General features: G+C 43.3%; 1 protein-coding gene across 6 annotated transcripts in view; it reads right to left on the bottom strand.

Annotated features, from left to right (window-relative positions):
- The window catches only part of GPHN (gephyrin), a 907,672-nt gene that overhangs the window by 166,133 nt on the left and 721,546 nt on the right, over nt 1–19,993 (bottom strand). The window lies entirely within an intron of this gene.

The raw sequence follows: 19,993 nt of genomic DNA, 5'->3' as shown, positions 1-19,993 counted from the left end.
ATCTTTCATATGTAAGCTCTATTTCACTGAATTTCTTAAGGATAATGAACACAGAAGGAAAATGGGTCTGGTAGCATTTGCATCCCTCTCAGTTAAAAACAGTTAACTTATTAACACATTTACTTACTGGTGGCAGTCAAAAAAAAAAAACCTGAAAATGAGGGATCACATGTGGCCAGATTTGACAGGACCTGTTTTCCTGATTATCTTGGAATGGACTGTAAAACATCACAGGAAAACACTGCACATCAAAATGCCATATCAAATTAATATGACTCTGTAAAGGTGGTTTAGTGCCAAAACCTATTCTCACATAACTAATTAGAATTATAAGTTTTAATACATAAAAATAACGCTATAGGGCCCAACATCCAGTGGGACCTACTTGGGTAGTGCCATTGAAAATCCAGTCAGACAGCCTTGGTATTGCTGGACTAGTCCGGGGACAGACTGGTCATACCCAAGTCTGCTAACCAGGTAATTATCCAGATTAAAGTTAAGAAGCAGAAAGGCTTTCGTAACATTATCCGAGCACTGGTCCTAATATCACCTGTGACCAGATTGATTCTATTAAATGCATTTTCCTATTTTGTGTCTATGAGGAAATGCTTGGAATATAGGGTCCTAAATGCTACTTCTGACATATCAAACATACTGTCAGCTAAAAGCATGGCTTGGGGCTCAAGGAAAAGGCCAACCATGGAAAGCTCTAACATAAAACAGGTGCTTCCATTTGCCACTGAATTGTACAATATATATATTAGAAAGATATGCTGTATTTATATGTATGAACAGTCATCTGTTTCGCTCGAAATAAGCACTGATTGTGTGAAACACTAACATTTGCCCTCATTGCTTTCCATATGTAACTGTGTTCCAACCTTTTTTTTTATACATGCATCACAAATGGCTGATGTAAGACATAATATTGGAGGTTTCAAAAGACAAATAAGCTGTGTGCCATGTGAGTGTCCAGCCACCCCAAAGCAGAGTTTAAGATGTGAACTGTTGAAGGAACAAATAGTTAGAAGTGGTATTTGGGATGTTTAGAATATTTGCACTGCTGTTCTGATATTGTGATAATATGTTATGTTCTTGCTTTACCCAGTTGTAGCTGCTTACTATCCACATTAAATGTACTTCCGTTGAATACAATTTGTGTCCAGATGTTTCTCTTTTTTTGGTTTGTAAAGTTGGGCAGCTACTGAAAATCTGGTTGGTGATTGAAGTACAAAAGAAAGGGGGAAGTAGAAGGGCAAGGGGAAGCGGAGGAAGTGGGGGGAGAGGGAAAGGGATTTGCAGTAATGAAATGTATGTATGTATCAAATGCCTGGATTGTGGAAGTAACACATGGAATCTGTAAATATCACCAATGGTCATATGTTTTGTTTTTTTACTGAAAAATCAGGTGTAATGTAGTCATGCGAATGAACTGCATCTCATCCAAATTCATGCAGCTTCTGAAAAACCACTGTACCTCAAAAGATATAGATAATTTTAACCCGTGAGCAGCACCAGGCTGAGACGGATGTTAAGGCTTCTGAGATGCAATTTAAAGGAGTCATAAGGCCTGTAAATGTCTTCATAGCCTCCTGTAAAACCTCCCTAGTGCTTCATGGGGTAATGTAGTATCCCTGACCTCCTCCTGCCCATGAATAATATTCAGCCAGCGGTGGTGAGCATTTTGCTGACCGCTGCCAGCATTATTCCCGGATATTCAATGCTAGGCCATGTCCGGGCTTCGGCACTGACTATCCAGTTTATATAGCGCACTGAATAACATATGGCTGCTTAATTCAAAACTTAAATGGGCATGGGTTTATGCATAAAGATAGGACTGTGTTTGATGCGGTTACCCTGGTTGGTTAAGTGCTGAATATCAACACTTAACTGGCCAAGTGCCGACTCCACCCCTGGAACACTTCTCAAATAGCCACTTTTCACTTAGGCACAAATCACTAATTTTCAGAGGAGATAACAGCTTAAGTGCCGGTGAAAATTAGAGGATAGCTCAGAACAAGCGATTTACCCGGTCAGTGGCTGCTTCTGGCCAGTTAAATCATCTTCTATATCAACCATTTAGTGCTTAAGTCCCAAAAAAGTACCCCCCCTACACAACTTTCAAGAATATTCCTTGCTCTTCATCTCTCCCCAGTCACATAAAAAGCCTGTGGTATGTTCACTCTTGCCCTGCTGGTGCCATCTTTCAAAAATGGCATCAGTTGACCTGCATGTCTTCCCCATAGAGGAGCTTAGAGTCAACTGGTGCCAATTTGAAAGATCACTCCTGCCCCCGGACTCTCCCCAGACTCATGGGGTAAGGATGGGGGGGCATCTGCTTCTTGAATGATTTATTTTTTTTACAAAGGGGGCAAGGCTTTAGGTGTAAGGGTGGGCTTATGCTTACTCATGGTTCACCTGGGAGGTTTTATTTGGGTGGGGTTATAATTACAGGGCCTCATGTTTCCTTTAAAAGATAATGCCCTTGAGATGAATGCTGCCACAGTCCTCTACCATAGCCAGGAATGCACTATATTCCTGCCTATGTTAATGCAAGTAAAAATGCCACAGGATAGTTTAGTAAATTCTGCAAAGATTTTAGCTGCAGTAAATCGGTACTTCTTGTGTTATTTTATTGGAACAACAAATGGGCATCTCATTTTAAATCATGTTTTAAAACAACTTTTTTGAGTTAAACTTTACTCACAATTTAATAAGGTTTCTATCTCACAAAAAAATCATGAACAAAAATGTGTGCTAAAATTAACACATCTTCATGTAGATCTCATACAAATAAGGGATTAACTATAATTCTGAATGTGCACTAAGGTACTAAAGGCTTAACATGTTTTGGTTTGTTTTTTTACACCTGGAATTCATCTCATGGGTTACAGGTGGAGTAAAGCAAACTCACATTTTTGGGGCTAGTAATAGTTTATGCTGTTGTCCAGTTGTGATCCCAGACTTGGTGTCCTGGATATGGGAAATCCTGGATTTTTGGGTCCATAGTAGACTATGCTGACAGCAACATAGAATAACAGCCCCAGAAATACAATTAATTTTACTCCATTTCTGACTCAGAAGTGAAATTTCCAAGCCTTAAAAAACAGGCTAATCACATGGGGAAGATGGGCGTCCTTCTCACAGGGTCGCCCAAATCGGTATAATCGAAAACCGATTTTGGGCGTCCTCAACTGCTTTCCGTTGCAGGGATGACCAAGTTCACAGGGGTGTGTCGGAGGCGTAGCGAAGGCAGGACCGGGGTGTGCCTAACACATGGACGTCCTTGACCCATAATGGAAAAAAAAAAAGGACGTACCTGACAAGCACTTGGACGACTTTACCTGGTTCTGTTTTTTCTTACGACCAAGGCACAAAAAGGTGCCCGGACTGACCAGATGACCACCGGAGAGAATCGGGGATGACCTCCCCTTACTCCCCCAGTGGTCACTAACTCCCTCCCACTCTCAAACAAATCTTTAAATAATTTTGTGCCAGCCTCAATGTCATACTCAAGTGCATGACAGCAGTGTTGCAGGTCCCTGGAGCAGTTTCAGTGGGTTGCAGTGCACTTCAGGCAGGCAGGCAGACCCAGGCCCATCCCCCCCCCCCACCTGTTACACCTGTGGTGGTAAATGTGAGCCCTCCAAAACCCACCAGAAACCCACTGCACCCACATCTAGGTGCCCCCCCTTCATCCATAAGGGCTATGGTAGTGGTGTACAGTTGTGGGGAGTGGGTTTTGGGGGGATTTGGGGGGCTCAGCACACAAGGTAAGGGAGCTATGTACCTGGGAGCAATTTGTGAAGTCCACTGCAGTGCCCCCTAGCGTGCCCGATTGGTGTCCTGGCATGTCAGGGGGACCAGTGAACTACAAATGCTGGCTCCTCCCATGACCAAAGGGCTTGCATTTGGTAGTTTCTGAGATGGGTGTCCTTGGTTTCCATTCTCGCCGAAAATCAGAAATGACCAAGTCTAGGACTGACCATCTCTAAGGATTTGGGCGTCCCTGACCATATTATCAAAACGAAAGATGGACGTCCATCTTGTTTCGATAATACGGGTTTCCCCACCCCTCCATCGGGACATTTTGCGAGGACAATCTCAGCAAAACTAGGCGTCCCTTTCGATTATGCCCCTCCATGTGTCTTTACTTGTACTTTATCACTCAGCCTATACAAATATGCGCTTACTTGGCATTGTGTACACTCATATTTCATACACATATACTGGCATATATAAACAACTATGGCTAATTAACACTGAGATGGCCCCATACAATGACATATTATAGAACTTAATTCAAAATACCATTATGTATCCCTAATATGTATACAATCTAATCCTCATTCCTTCCCCTAATTTACCCTAATCCTACAATCTTTCCTTTTCCTAGCATTTTGGTTAATACATTTGATGATGGCATAAGTAATATCAGATTATTTAGATCTCTAAAGAAAGAAGTAACTATGGAGCCAATATTCAGCGTGGTTTAAACATTCAGGCGCCTTTCTTGCCTACTTGAACCATGCTGAGCGGGCTGGCTACTGATATTCAGTGACGCTTAGCCAGGGAGTGCCACTAAATATTGGCTCCTACTGCTTTGCCACTGCCTGTGCACTCCAGGGTGGCCTGGGGGCAGAGTTGGGGACGAGCTCACACTTATGTGGGCACTGGTCATATTTACTGCTGGTGCTCGCATAGCTATGTGGGCGGGCAGACAGGACCACACAAAAGGCAGTTCTATCTTTCCCACTCAGCTATGGGGGTGCTGGCATCAAGTATCAGCTGGCACCTGCATAACTTCAAAGTTGTTGCCTGACCCCACATATTCATATCAGTGTTAAATCTGCCCACGGCAATCAACGGCTTAGAATACCAATATGTCCTTATATTCCGCAAAATCATTTAAGTTCTATGCGGATAACATTACAAGAAACCCAGACAATCATTGGAGAACAACAAGAAGCTAAAATATCACTATTAAGTTTTTAATTAAAATTTTTTTTGAAAAATAAACTGCTGTCGCAGGCTGAATATCACCAGTATATATTTTGTTAACATCAGTACATGGTTTAAGCTACAGCTACAGGAACCAAGAGCATGTCAGAGATAGATACACATGAGTGTGCTTCATGGTCAACCCCCCCCCCCCCCCCCCAAATTAAAGTGATGCATTCACACCCTAATAAGTGATATACAAAAAAAGAAGAGGGATCTAGAAAGCATAAAGTTGTGTTGAAAAGTTGCAAGACGTGCACTTCCACATTGACAGAACTCATACTCTGATAAAGAGGAGCCACAGGGCCAAGAGTACTGGACACCCTAGATGAACCTTCAGCCTTTACATCCTCTCAATTAATTTAAAGGTCCCTAGCCTGTCGGCTACCTCTTCAAGATTATAAAAACTCTTAAACATCATACTTTTAAATATTAAACACTGATTTGCACTGATGGTTCTTGGAGTTTGCGTGGCTATCAGGACTTGTTTTGCTCTGACTGCAGCAATTGCGAACTAGCCTAATGGTTAGGCTAGACCTGTGTGGCTGCTCCAAAATTCTTTTGAACTTTCAGTGTATCTGTGCACATATGCCTGGATACAGTTTCAACTATACCAGTTTCAATACACTGAATGTGAACCAGTTTGTGGTAAGACATCAAATGGGCTAATCAAACCTGCTTATTCTTGCTCTTTATTTCTGACCTTTAACGCAACCTTTATTGTTAAATCACTCTTGATAGGCTGCTTGCAAAAACTGAACAACCCTTCTGTATTTACTCTAAATGTGTTTGCCTGAAAGATGCACATTCTTCACTGTGAATTACTGCACAATAAAAATAGACTGCATTTCCGGAAGACTAGAAAAAGTATTAAAAGCTGATGAAAAATAATTTTAGTACTCAAAATGGTTAGTAGTGACTTGAGGGGGATGCAGATGCAGGGTGATGTGTAGAAACTTACCACAGGGCTTCATTTGCATAGGTCAGTAGGGGCTGAAAAGCATGTCCAGAAAGTGAGGCCATATGCGAAAAACATAGGGGTTGGCTCAGTTAGGGGACATAGCTAAAACTTCAATATTTTTCTACAATCTGTAAATACACAAAGCGTTTTTGCGGTAGTAATTCTATTTGACCACATAAGCCGAAAGGAAGGTCAGAGTCAAGGTAGATGTTTACAGTGACCTTTGCCATAACAAGATGACTAAATACAGAAAAGGCTGTGCACACAGATACTATGAGGCAGATATGAATCTCTCAGCTGACACACAGCCAAACTGATAGATCATTGTTAAGGAGGGTTTGTAATGTGACAAAGGATGACTAATGGCTAATAGGTTAAATGAAGTGAATGCTGCACTTTGATGAACTGTAACAGTGAACAGAACATAATTTTCTTAAAAGAATTAATATTGATAGACAGCAGCTTTTGCATTATGACAGCTGAAATACTAAGCCATTCAAATAACAGCAGACAGAATAAGGGACAGTCTTGGTCAATTGGGCTTGAAACACATTGATCTTGCTTAACAAAGAAGAGTTAGGGATATAAATCGTTTTTTACATTATTTGGCCACTGATAAGTGTGATCATATTTTCATGTGCTAGGACATTTTCATCTGGTCCAGGTGTTTCTTTGAAACAAAAGGCTACACAAATGCCAGGACTCTTTGAGGTGGGAACTGAACAATACATGGCTAGCCAAATTGCATGAGGATTCACAAAGTCGTTTGGTTACTATAACACCAAAAGCCTTAAGAGAGCAAAAACTGAACCAGAATAACAGATTTAACATTTACATTATTTTCTGGAAAGAATTTCCTCCCTGTCTTATTGTTTTGCTACTGGTCAACATTAGAAAAGCCATCACAGACTAAGGGGCCTTCTCACTAATCTGTGTTAAGCAGCTAGCATGGATTTTACAGTGTGGTAGATATTAGTACAGACCCACACTAATGTTTAATGTGCTATTAAACCAGCCAGTGCTGCTAAAAAACCTGTGGTAGCTGCTTGATATGGGAAGATGCAGGAGCTAGGCGTGACACGGGTGGATATGACTAGTGGCCAGCTGTGACAGCTAGTATATGGATCAGTCCCACGTATTAGTTGACACAACTGCCAATAACACAGCAGTACTTACCACCACCTAAGCAGAAGTGGTAAGTGCAGCCACGCTACAAACAATCCAGTAGTGTGGCCACGGCCCAATCACTGATAGCTCTCCCCACTCAGATGCCCGCAATCCGATCCTCCGCCCCTCAATCCAATGCCCTGTTCTGTACTCCCTAATTCCCCTTGATCTGCTACTCCGATCCCTCAAACCCTCCTATCAAGCCCTTGCTCATGAATTTCCCTTATATGAAGGCTGATCCCTACTAGTAGTACCATGAGACTACCACTAGAGGTCAGCAATGCCATTTTGAACCCAGTGCTATATGGAGCAGGAGCGGAGAGGGACCAGTCCCAGTCCTTGCCACTGGACCACCAGGCCATAACTGTGGGTGAATCCCAGATGTGGAGGAGGGAGTTGGGAGGAGGGTTAGGCAGGTAAAAGATAGGATGGGCTTTACTACATGAGAGGGGCTTGGCAGAGGCTTGGGGGATCAGAGGAGCGGATTGGGGGAGTCGGAAGGATATGTGCAGATCTGACCTATGCTCTACTCGCTAACATGTGTCTAAATTTCATACAATGTGAAGGCTAATATCTCAATGTAGGACTCATTCATAACACATAATAATCCAGATATGTCCTACTAGCAACAATTACAGTAATTGCCTAAATTTCATAGCATGCACCTCAAAAGGGGTGTGGCCATAACAGGGGCATGGACTGATCGGGGGCGTTCCCAGAAATTAGGTATGATGTTACAGAATACCTGCTTTTGTTCACCTAACTGCCATCAACTGGCACTAAGTGCTCATGCTCAAAGTTAAGTGCAAAAAGTGTGCCAAGCTAGTATTCTATAAAGGGCGCGCTGCACAGAGTGCCCTTAACAGAATATTATCTTAGCATGGATCATAACGGCACCTAACTTTGGGCACCAGTTAATGAATCTGGCCATTTGTATTTGCAAGGGGGTATATACAAGGGAAGATGAGGTTCCCACTTAAGCATGTAACTTACAGAATACTGTACATATCTGGGTATCTGCCACGTTTAGTGCTAACTGGTGTTAAATGCCTATGCTTAAATTACATTAAGTTTATTAAACTTAAGCGTGTATATTTTACTATTTATTTCATTTATATCTAACATTATCCCAATAGATCAGGTTCAATGTGATTAACAACTTATTGTGATTAACAGTACAGTGATGTGGGATAGTATACATTAAGTAGTAATAAAATAAATGAGGACTGAGTAATTACAATATGTAATATGGAAATGAATGCTAGACGCAAAAAGGTAACAATTTATAGTCATCCATATATAATAACAATTAAAATGGAACTGAGAAATTGAATAATTGCACAATTGAGGGTTTAAATTAATTATGATCATCCATGAGAAATTGCTTAAACAGGGAGGGAGGCTTTAAGGTATTTCCAGAATACCAAATAATTAGGTTCACATCTGATGAACTTTGGGAGGGAATTCCACCATTTGGTACAGAGGTAAGAGAATCCTGACATGTGGATTGACTTGTAGATCACATTTTTGCAACTGGGATAGTGGAGGGTTAGATAATCTCTTTAACCAGGGAGAGCATTGCAAAGGGAGTGATCGATTAAAGGTTGCATATAATCAGGGGTTAAGCCATAACAATTAGGCTACTTCTCCACTCACAGAGATGATTACCCTGTGTGATGCAGTGAATAGGAAGTTGCCAATTCCCCTTAACAACACTCCCTCACAGAGCCATAGCAAGAAGCTAGGTCCTGCAGTACAGACCAGAGAGGGCATGGCTGAGTCAGGGCAGAGCAAAGAGCACAGTCAAACCAGGGAGAAGCAGCCCTACAGCGTATACCTCCATAACATGCATTCTCTGGCTGCCTAATTGTAGGTGATTAGTTATAGACTTGCCCCTTAGGGGATAATTCTATAACTGTACACCTACTTTCCTTTATAGAATATTAGAATAACTAGGTATATACACATGTATGCACTTAGGAACAAGCACTTATGTCAGCCATAGAGCTGATGTAAATATTAGATGTCTCCTCAAAAATGACCCTCTCAAGTGTACTGCTTCTGAGTTAATTGCATTGGAAGATGCAGGGAATCATTTCAAGAGCTGATGGCTGTGCCATTACTGCACAGTAATTTTGGCACTTACCACATATTATCTCAAAATGCATTTTAGTGAAAGGGGACCAAAGAATTTCTATGGGGATTGTAAGTGTGGACAAAAACAGTGTGACAAGAATATCAATTAGATCTTAGCTGGTGACATCTTCAACTTTTGGATTTATCAGTATTGTACCTTTTAGTTTATTATCTCAGGAAGTGGAATTGTGTTAGCTCTTTAATATTTATAAACTAAGCTGTTACATGGTTCAATACACTGCTCAACAGAAGATTTTTTTTAACATAATTTGAGACACTTTGCAGAGGTGGACACTCTACCTGTCCCTAGTGCACATACACCAAGCTACAAAAGGCTTCTGAGGCCACCAAAACATGATGGCTTCCATGGCAGGCCCTAAGTAGGGTGAGATTGCCAGCACAATCCCTGGCCATCCCAAGGCAATGAAGGGTAAAGTGGTTTCCCAAGGCCACAAGGAGTTGATCCTGAGCTCTCTGGTTCCCAGACTGCTGCTCTAACCAGTAGGCTACTTCTCCACTCACAGAGGTGAATTATTCTATGTGATGCAGTGTATAGGACGTTACCAGTTTCCCTTAACAATACTCTGTCACAGAGTCATATCAAGAAGATAAGTCCTGCTGTACACAGCAAAGAGGGCATGGTTGAGCCAGCAAAGAGGGTGTGGTTCAGGCAGCCAGATAAAATTCCTGAGTACAGTCAAGCCAGGGAGGTCCAAGGAAGGGAGAAACAGCCCTACAGTGTATGTCTCCACTACATATGTTTAAGCTATTAGACACGTGGTTAAGATGGACAAAGCTTTATCTTGGAATCTTGTAAGAATCCCGATTCTTGAGGTCTGGCTGGAGCCAGGCCTGGATTTATTTAACATTGCAGCTTGGCTGTGTACACTGTGACTTTTAGGCCTGTATAACGATTGCAACTGAATCCCAAGAGACTTCATTTACAATTACTATTCCTATGAAGTAAGAGGCTTCAGAATATTTTGTATTAATAAAGAGTCTTGCTTTTACTTTTACCCTTCTCTGGCTATATCTGTGAATACTCAAGCTTAACAGTCGCTCATGCTATCATATATGGCTCTGGCAGTGGGTTCTGAGCTTCTCCATTTTAAAAAAAGTCAAATTTAACTAGCCTCCAGGTTTTCTGGCCCTACTACAAGACAGAACCAGGAATTTGGGCAAAAAGAACCAGCTCTGCCCTAGAGAGGGACCAGAGGTAGTGTAGTGAAAGCCGAACAGGTAGGATTTTTTTTTTTTGCTTTAGTTACATGTGCACTATTGTGGAAAGTGTTGTAGACCACAATGGAATGGTTGTTCCAGGACCTGGGACAAGAACAGCTGCAGCTTATTGTGCTTGTGCAATATGAACAGCAAGCTTTCCAAAGGTCTTTGGAATTACAACAGAGCTCTCGGGCTTTGGTGTCCCAAATGCTGAAGAGGTCTACGTCTTAGATGAACTCATTAATCCTGGTATTACCAAAGGTGACCCCTGAGGATGCTCCAGATAATTTTCTGGTGAATTCTGAAAGGATTGCTCGAATGGTTGGGTGGTTGGAGACAACATGTGGTGATTTGGATTGGAAACTGGTTGACCAATAGGCGGCAGAGGGCGGTGGTAAATGGAATCTGCTCGGAGGAAATGAAGGTGAGTAGCGGAGTGCCTCAGGGATCTGTGCTGGGGCCGATTCTGTTTAATATATTTGTGCAAGACATTGCTGAAGGGTTAGAAGGAAAAGTTTGCCTTTTTGCGGATGACATGAAGATAGCCAACAGAGTGGATATCCTGGAGGGAATACAAACCATGGGAAGGGATCTCCAAATGTTAGAAGAATGGTCGAGGGTCTGGAAGTTAAAATTTAATGCCAAATGTGCAGAGTGATACACTTGGGGCGCAGAAATACAAAAGAGATGTACTGGATAGGGAGGAGAAATTGGTAAGCTCAGCTCAAAAAGGGACCTTGGGGTGATGGTGTCAGAAGATCTCAAGGTGACGAAACAGTGCGACAAGGCGGTGGCTGCGGCCCAAAGGATGCTAGGCTGCATAGAGAGGGGTATAACCAGCAGAAGAAAGGAGGTGCTGATGCCCCTGTACAAGTCATTGGTGAGGCTCCACTTGTGTTCAGTTTTGGAGGCCTTATCTTGGTAAGGATGTAAAAAGACTTGAAGAAGTTCAGAGAAAAGAGATGAAAATAGTAGGGTGTTTAGGCAGAAAGACATACGAGGAGAGACTTACTGACCTAAACATGTATACACTGGAGGAAAGGAGAATCAGGGGTGATATGAAACAGATATTCAAATATTTGAAAGGTATTAATTTGCAAACAAACCTTTTCCAGAGTCAGGAGGTGGTAGAACTAGAGGGCATGAATTGAAATTGAAAGAGGGCAGACTCAGGAATAATGCCAGGAAGTATTTTGAACTGAGAGGGGGGTAGATACCTGGAATGCTCTCCCAGGGGAAGTGGTGATGAAAATGGTAACAGAATTCAAAAATGTGTGGGACAAACACAAAGGAATCCTGTTTAGAAGCATCGGATCCAAAGAAGCTTAGGGGAGAGGAGATAGGAAAAGTGGTGCTGGACTGCCTTCTATGGTCTGTGCCCTGATGGAGGCTGAGTAGATTTGGATGGGTCAGAGTGGAGCTTTTCTGGTGCTTTGACAACAACTTCAGAAATTTTAAAACAAGGCCAGTGCTGGGCAGACCTCTACGGTCTATGCCCTAAAAATGGCAAGGCTAAATCAAGAACAGGTATACATATGATGTAACACTTCATACTATATGTAATGAATTTATATGGTTGGGCAGACTGGATTAACCATACAGATCTTTATCTGCGCTATCTACTATGTTATGATAGTATGTTACGTAGGGAACCTCTTAACTAGTAACAGCCAGGCCACTTTTCAGGACACTAACCCAGATGGGCGAGTCAAGGCCACCATCTTGGAAATGGGTTGTACTCCAAAAGCGCATTGGCAGCAGTTCAGAAAAGGGTCCCTTGTCCAAAAAACACCCCCCAAAACTTCTTATGCAGAATTAAGATGTTGCCTGAAATGGTTGCATCCAGAAAGGGATAGAGGAGTGGAGGTAGCCGATGTCATTCACCTGGAAAAGTTTATAGAAAGCCTGATTCTACCCATGAAGCAGTGGGTGCGCCAACATCCCAAACTAACATTAGAAAGCATACTTTGGAGATGGCAGAAGTTTTCCATCAAGCTCACCCTGGGCTTGAAACCTTCAAAGAGAGGCAATAACCCTTGAGCTCAGAGAGACCAAAAGTTAAAACGGAGTGCTTAGGGCTGCCCTTGCCCAGGACTGAGCACCCAATGCTGGCCCAACTGTGGGAACTGGACCTACCAACTCGATCAATTGTGGGGAAAAAGGCCAGAGACTGCCCCAGCATGGAAGAAGACACAATGAACATGAGCCTACTGAATTTCCATATATGTAATTTTGTGGACGCTTCTCATCCAGGACTGCAAAACTTTATGATCCCAGTTTAGAAGGATGGGATTCCCTTTCAGGCACTGGTGGATTCTGAAAGCATGGACTCTAATTTGGAGGGGGACAACAGACTTCAAGCTGATTATGAGAAAACAGTAACTTTATCTTGCGTGCACAGAAACAGAAGGCAATACCTGACCACTCACGTCTTAATCAAAACCCCGATGGGGTAAGTCCAGTTGGAAGTTGGAGTTTTGCCTTGGTTGCCCTACTCAGTTGTCCTGGGTTGGGATTATCCAGGCCTTGGGGCCACCTGGACACAGTAACTGCTGCAACAGAAAAGTTGAAAGGGGAATCCTTTCTAGAGATCTTCTCGCTGGAGGATCCAGACCTATATGCAAAGAATCCTAAAATATCTAAACCCTGCTACAATGTCAGTTAGAGAAGTCACATTATTACTCAGAGTTTAGGGGCTGTAGTAGACTGGGACCCCAATGCATTAAAGGCTACGCAACATACCCCCAAATACCTTAGATAGCTTACCTGAGTGGAGTGGGGAAGAAAATCTGGGCAATTTCAAGACAGCCAAAAGTGAAGGTGTTAATGATACTTAGATGGGAAACCTATAGACTTCTAAGATTCCACTAAGGCAGTTCTCCCATATTTTATAATGAAACATGATTTACTATATAGGGTAGTCAAAGGAACCCTAGAAGGAGAAAAAGTAGAACAGTTATTAGTACTTAAGCTCTACTTTAGGCAAGTAATGCACCTGGCCCACAGTCATTTATTAGGAGACCACTTGGGGAAAGAGAAAACCTCGCAGTGCTTGATGACCAGATTTTTCTGGCTAGCATTGTATAAACAGGTACAACTGCATTGTTAATCATGCCTGACCTACCAGTTGAACAGTCCTCCAAGGGTTTCACCTGCCCCTCTCGTGCTCATGCCCATCATCGAGACATCATTTGAAAGACTGGCCATGGATTTTGTGGGGCCGCTATAGAGAACCACAAGAAGCGATAAGTATATTCTGGTTATCTGGGATTATACAACCCACTATCCAGAAAACATTGTGTTACACAATATGAAAACTGCCACAGCAGCGAATACACCATGGGAGACCTTTTCACAGGAATACCCACAGAGACCCTTACAGACCAGGGGATATCCCTTTTTGGCACGTGCATGAAACAAGTATGTGCCTTGTTGAAACTAAAGAGGCTTTGGACCTCTGTGTACCCTCCCCAGACTGATGCCCTGGTTGAGTGCTTCAACAAAACCTTTAAGCAGATAAGTTTGTTGCTGAGGATAGGAACAATTAGGACATCCTACTACTCTATATATAGTTCACCATCTAGGAAGTGCCCCACAGTTCAAAAGGGTTTTCTCTATTTGACTTGCTCTGTGGAAGGTAAGCCAGGGGGATCCTGGATGTTGTCAAGAAACCTGGGAAGAAAATCCAGTCCATGTCAAAACCTGGTAGACAATGTATTGCAAATGCAGGAAAGGCTGAAGAAAGCAGGGGAAGCTGCAAAACTCTGCCTGGAGAAGGCCCAAGTGGGACAAATCCAAGCATATAACTGTGCAGCAGTCCAAAAGAACTTCCAGCCTGCAGACATGGTTCTAATACTCCTGTCGTAATCAGAGAGCAAGCTGCTGTGCAAATGAAGTGGTTAAGAAAATAGGACTTGTAAACAACACGATGGATCAACTAGATAAACAGAAGGAGCAAAAAAAAATCTTCCATTAGAATTTTCTGAAGACATGAACTCCCATGACTGTAGCGCTGATCCAAGAAGATGTCTTTGGACCTGAGATCATGTCACAGTCCAAGCCTCTTCAAGTCTCATTTGGAGACCAGCTCTCAGCCATCCAGAAAGCAAATTTGGAGCAATTAGTTCACCAGAATATGGATGTATTTTCCAATATCTCTGGCTGAATGCATCTCGACATGCATGGCATTATCACAGACCCTGGAGTGGTGGCCTGAAAGCTTCCGTATTAGATTCTGGAGGCCTGGCCAGAAGCTGCAACTAAAGGACTGAAAGAAATGTTTGAACTTGGTTTCATAGAAGAATCTACCAGCAACTGGTCATCCTCACTAAGCCAGATAGGAGTGTTTTCTTCTGCATTGACTTCCAGAACATTAATGCACTTTCCAAACTCAAAACAGATCCAATGCTTAGAGTGAATGAATTAACTGAAAGGCTGGGAGCAGCCTTAACCTTGGATCTGACCAAGGAATATTGGCAGGTGCCCCTTATTCCAGCTTCCAAGGAGAAGACTGCCTTCTCTATAAATTGGGGGTTGTTCAAATTTACAGTGTTGACCTTTGGACTTCATGGGGCTCCTGCTATGTTCTAATTCCTGGTTGACTGCCTGTTGAAACCCCATGACAGTTATGCAGCCACATATCTAGACGACATTGGAAGCCTTACAGTTTGATCCAGACAGAAGCAGTTCTGTCCAATCTGAGAGCAGCTGGGTTCACAGCAAACCTGAAGATATTTTTCCTGGGAGAACAGGAGCTCCACTACCTAGCACATTCCATTGGAGAGGACCGAGGCTCCAAATGCAAAAAGTGGAGCAATTACCCAAGTGTCCATTTCTCAAGTGAACAAGCAAGTTCATGCATTCCTGGGGCTAGTCAATTATTACTGGTGAATAATTCTAGGTTTTGCTGTAAAGGTGGAGCTGTTGATTCAACTTCTAAGGAAGAGGGACCCAGATAATATTATATGGTCTTCTGAGCTGGATGCTGCCTTCTGATGCTTGAATGATAGTCTCTGCTTCCAGCTAGTCCTGATTGGCTCCAACTTCAATTGAACACTTCTGATACACACTAATGTTTCCGACATGGGTCTTAGTGCAGTCCTGGCCCAGGAAATTGATGGGGAATAATATCCTGTGGTTTTCATCAGTCATAAATTGCTTCCTCGGGGGAAGAACTATGTTGTAATTGAGAAGGAGCCCTAGCTATCAATTGGGTAATAATAATAATAATAATAATAATAAAACTTTATTTATAACCCGCTATATCTTCCATCAGCTCCTCAAGTGGTTGGCCCACCATAAGGAATCCAATGGTTGAACCATGCAATGGTTTCTGAGTCTGCAGTTTTCACAGTTTGATGTACAGTAGCAAGCTCCTATTAATGCAGGTGCTTACCAAGGCATGGAGGAGATGAGGGTGAGGGTATGTGATGGAGTGTATAGGAAGTTCCCCATAACAACATTTCCTCACAGAGCTACATAAAAAACCTAGGTCTTGCAGTACAGAGCAGATAGGGCTTGGCTTGGTCAGAACAGAGCAGAGAGGGTATGGTTAAGGCAGCCAGACAAAACTCCTCAGCACAGTCAAGTTAGGGAGGTCCATGGAAGAGAGAAGCAGTCCTACAACATACGCCTCCATTACATATGTGTAAGTTATCAGAAACCTGGTTAAAGGTAGGCAAAGATTTATCTTGGAATACTGTAGGAATCCTGATTCTTGAGGTCTGGCTGGGGCCAGGCCTGGATTTATTTAACACTGTAACAAGGCTGTGCATACTATGACTTTGGGGCCTGTCAATGACAGGCCTGTATAAAGACTGTACTTGAAGAATCCCAAGAGACTTTGTTTCCAGTTTACTGTACCTGTAAAGTAACAGGCTTCAGTATATTCTATTTTAATAGCATCTTGCTTTACTTTTACACCCTTGTCTGGCTGTATCTGTGAAGGCCCACGATCAACCCACACTCAAGCTATCATACCCTGGTATTTTTTCAGTTTATGGATTGGTATACACACTGTTCTTAAGGAGGTGGATAGTAGACAAAAGGGGATAACTTGCCAGATGAATAGTGTGTATGTGTGTGTGTGTGTGGGGGGGGGGGGGGGGGGGAGGCATGGGGGCATTGCCTTTTGCCCTTATAAGGCAGCTTGACCCCTAGTGGTAGTACTGTGAGACTAACATTAGGCGTCACCAGTGCCATTTTGAACTTGGCATCAGCAGGGGCAGAAGCGACTGAGGATCTATCTACTTATCATTTCTATAGCGCCACAAGGCATACGCAGTGCTGTACCAGTAGACTCCAAGGATTTGTACAGATAGGCTCAGGAGGGACCTATGGGAGGGTGGCAGATGACGTTTAATGTGAGCAAGTGCAAGGTGATGCATGTGGGGAAAAAAGAACCCGAATTACGTCATGCAAGGTTCCACGTTAGGAGTTACGGACCAAGAAAGGGATCTGGGTATTGTCGTCGATAATACGCTGAAACCTTCTGCTCAGTGTGCTGCTATGGCTCGGAAAGCGAATAGAATGTTGGGTATTATTAGGAAAGGTATGGAAAACAGGTGTGAGGATGTTATAATGCCGTTATATCACTCCATGGTGCGACCGTACCTTGAGTATTGTGTTCAATTCTGGTCGCCGCATCTCAAGAAAGATGTGGAGGGGCATAATGGAACAGAAACGCCTATCTCCATGGGCGTTAATCTCCGAGAACGGGTCCGTGAAGGGGCGGACCAAACTGTATTTACGAAAAAAATAGACGCCCATGTTTTATTCGCCAATGTGTGAGCTGGGCGTTTTTGCTTTTCAGCGATAACGGAGAATGAAAGCGCCCAGCTCAAAAACGAATAACTCCAAGGCATTTGTTCGTGGGAGGGGCCAGGATTCGTAGTGCACTGGTCCCCCTCACATGCCAGGACACCAACCGGGCACCCTAGGGGGCACTTTTACAAAAACAAAAAAACAGGTAAAAGAGCTCCCAGGTGCATAGCACCCTTCCATTGTGTGTTGAGCCCCCCCAAATCCCCCTCAAAACCCACTGCCCACAAGTCTACACCATTACTATAGCCCTAAGGGGTGAAGGGGGGCACCTACATGTGGGTACAGTGGGTTTGGGGGGGTTGGACGACTAATAAGCATTAAGCAGCACAATTGTAACAGGTAGGGGGGATGGGCCTGGGTCCACCTGCCTGACGTCCACTGCACCCCCTAACAACTGCTCCAGGGACCTGCATACTGCTGCCTGGGAGGAGGGTATGACATTTGAGGGTGAAAATAAAAAGTTGTGAAACATAATTTTTTTGTGGTGGGAGGGGGTTAGTGACCACTGGGGGAGTCAGGGGAGGTCATCCCCGATTCCCTCCAGTGGTCATCTGGTCATTTAGGGCACTTTTTGGGGCCTTATTCGTGAAAAAAACAGGGTCCAGGAAAAGTGCCCTAAATTCTAGCTACAAACGCATCCATTATCGGCGAAGGGCGCCCATCTCTGTTCGGGTGATAACCACGCCCCAGTTCCGCCTTCGACACGCCTTCGACACGCCCCCGTCCACTTGTCCGCATCCGCGACGGAGTGCAGTTGAAAGCGACCCAAATTCGGCTTTTGATTATACCGCGTTATTCGTTTTTGTGAGATAAACGCCCATCTCCCGATTTAGGTCGGAACTTGGGCGTTTTTCTCGTTCGATTATAAGCTGGATAGTAGAATTGGAAAAGGTGCAGCGAAGGGCAACTAAAATGATAGCGGGGATTGGACTTCTTTCCTATGAAGAAAGATTAAGGAGGCTAGGGCTTTTCAGCTTGGAGAAGAAACGGCTGAGGGGAGACATGATAGAGGTATATAAAATAATGAGTGGAGTGGGACAGGTGGATGTGAAGCGTCTGTTCACGCTTTCCAAAAATACTAGGACTAGGGGGCATGCGATGAAACTACAGTGTAGTAAATTTAAAACAAATCGGAGAAAATGTTTCTTCACCCAACGCGTAATTAAACTCTGGAATTCGCTGCCGGAGAACGTGGTGAAGGCGATTAGCTTGGCAGAGTTTAAAAAGGGGTTAGACGGTTTTCCTAAAGGACAAGTCCATAAACTGCTACTAAATGGACTTGGGAAAAATCCACAATTCCAGGAATAACATGTATAGAATGTTTGTACGTTTGGGAAGCTTGCCAGGTGCCCTTGGCCTGGATTGGCCGCTGTCGTGGACAGGATGCTGGGCTCGATGGACCCTTGGTCTTTTCCCAGTGTGGCATTACTTATGTACTTATGTACTTAGGGTGGGCAGACTTTGGTGGAGAAGGGGCCCGGAGGGGGGGGGGGGGTTATGGGCAAGTTAATGCCTGGTCCCCTTTATGATGCCTCCAGGTACAATGAAAAGAGCAGCTTGTGATGTCATAAACTGGATTATTCATGTACTGCAGGACTAAGCTGCAAGTTATCCACTCTGGTAGTAAACTAAGGTTCGGTAAAAGCCCAACTTTTACTGCAGCTTAGTAACCCCCTTTCCCCATGAGAACTTCCTTTTAAGACACTGCCTTTGAAAAAGAATTTAGCTAGTGGGTAAAATTCATTTGTATAGTTAATAAAGGTGCCACCTCAGCCCAACTACTTTGTTGATGCTCTCTTAAAGAATTTTCTCAGTAAAAAATAAGACAGCCAAACCTATTCCACAAGTGCATCTGCAAACACAATAATGCTGTAAATATCTAGTTTTATTTTTGCTACAAGCTCAGGAACGTATATTAGAGGCTTACATGATACATGTTAAAGTGTACTACCATCCTTATTCTCTCTCAGGCAGCACATTTCAATTCCTCCACTATTACTGGGTCTCCTTTATCAAGGGCCAACTGCAACAGTAAATGAAAAAAAGGGAAGGAAGGGGGAACTGATGGGACAGAAAGATGCTTTTCTTTCATACTCTACTTAATTCCAGCACAAGGGCTGTAAACAAACAGAAAGGATGTATGGAGCAGGGAAGGGGAACATACGCACTGACCAATATTTTTGCCAACTCCATTTATTCACAGGCATTATATATAATAGAAAGGCAGGCAACTGTGGATAGCAAGGCTATACTGCCATCAAAATACTTTAGCAGCATAGAATGCCACAAAACTCCAAACCCCGTTTATTAAGCCGCACGGCAATGCCAACACAGCCTATTCAAAGTGAATGTTGTCGGCATTAGCATACTGGCAGCCACTAGCACGGCTTAATAAATAGAGAGGTAAGTCATAAAAAGCCAAATCTGGTCCTCAAGTGCCACAAGCCAGTTGGATTTTCTGGATGTCTTCAAAGAACATGAAAGAAATGCCAGTGCATTCGAAGGCAGTGCATTCAAATGCATCTCATGCATATAAACTGTGCTGATACTCATCCGCCGGTGGGCAGCTCGCTTGCTGTCTGCCAGCAGCGTTAAACCCAGATATTCAATGTTGGGCCATATCCAGCGACCTGCACTGAATATCTGGGTTTATTTTGGTCTCTAAAAAGTTCACTAGCTGTGCTG

Source organism: Microcaecilia unicolor, chromosome 9 (genome assembly GCF_901765095.1).
Source record: "Microcaecilia unicolor chromosome 9, aMicUni1.1, whole genome shotgun sequence".
Lineage (NCBI taxonomy): Eukaryota > Metazoa > Chordata > Amphibia > Gymnophiona > Siphonopidae > Microcaecilia > Microcaecilia unicolor.
Note: the sequence above shows the minus strand (reverse complement) of the source record. Positions and strands in the feature narration are given on the sequence as shown.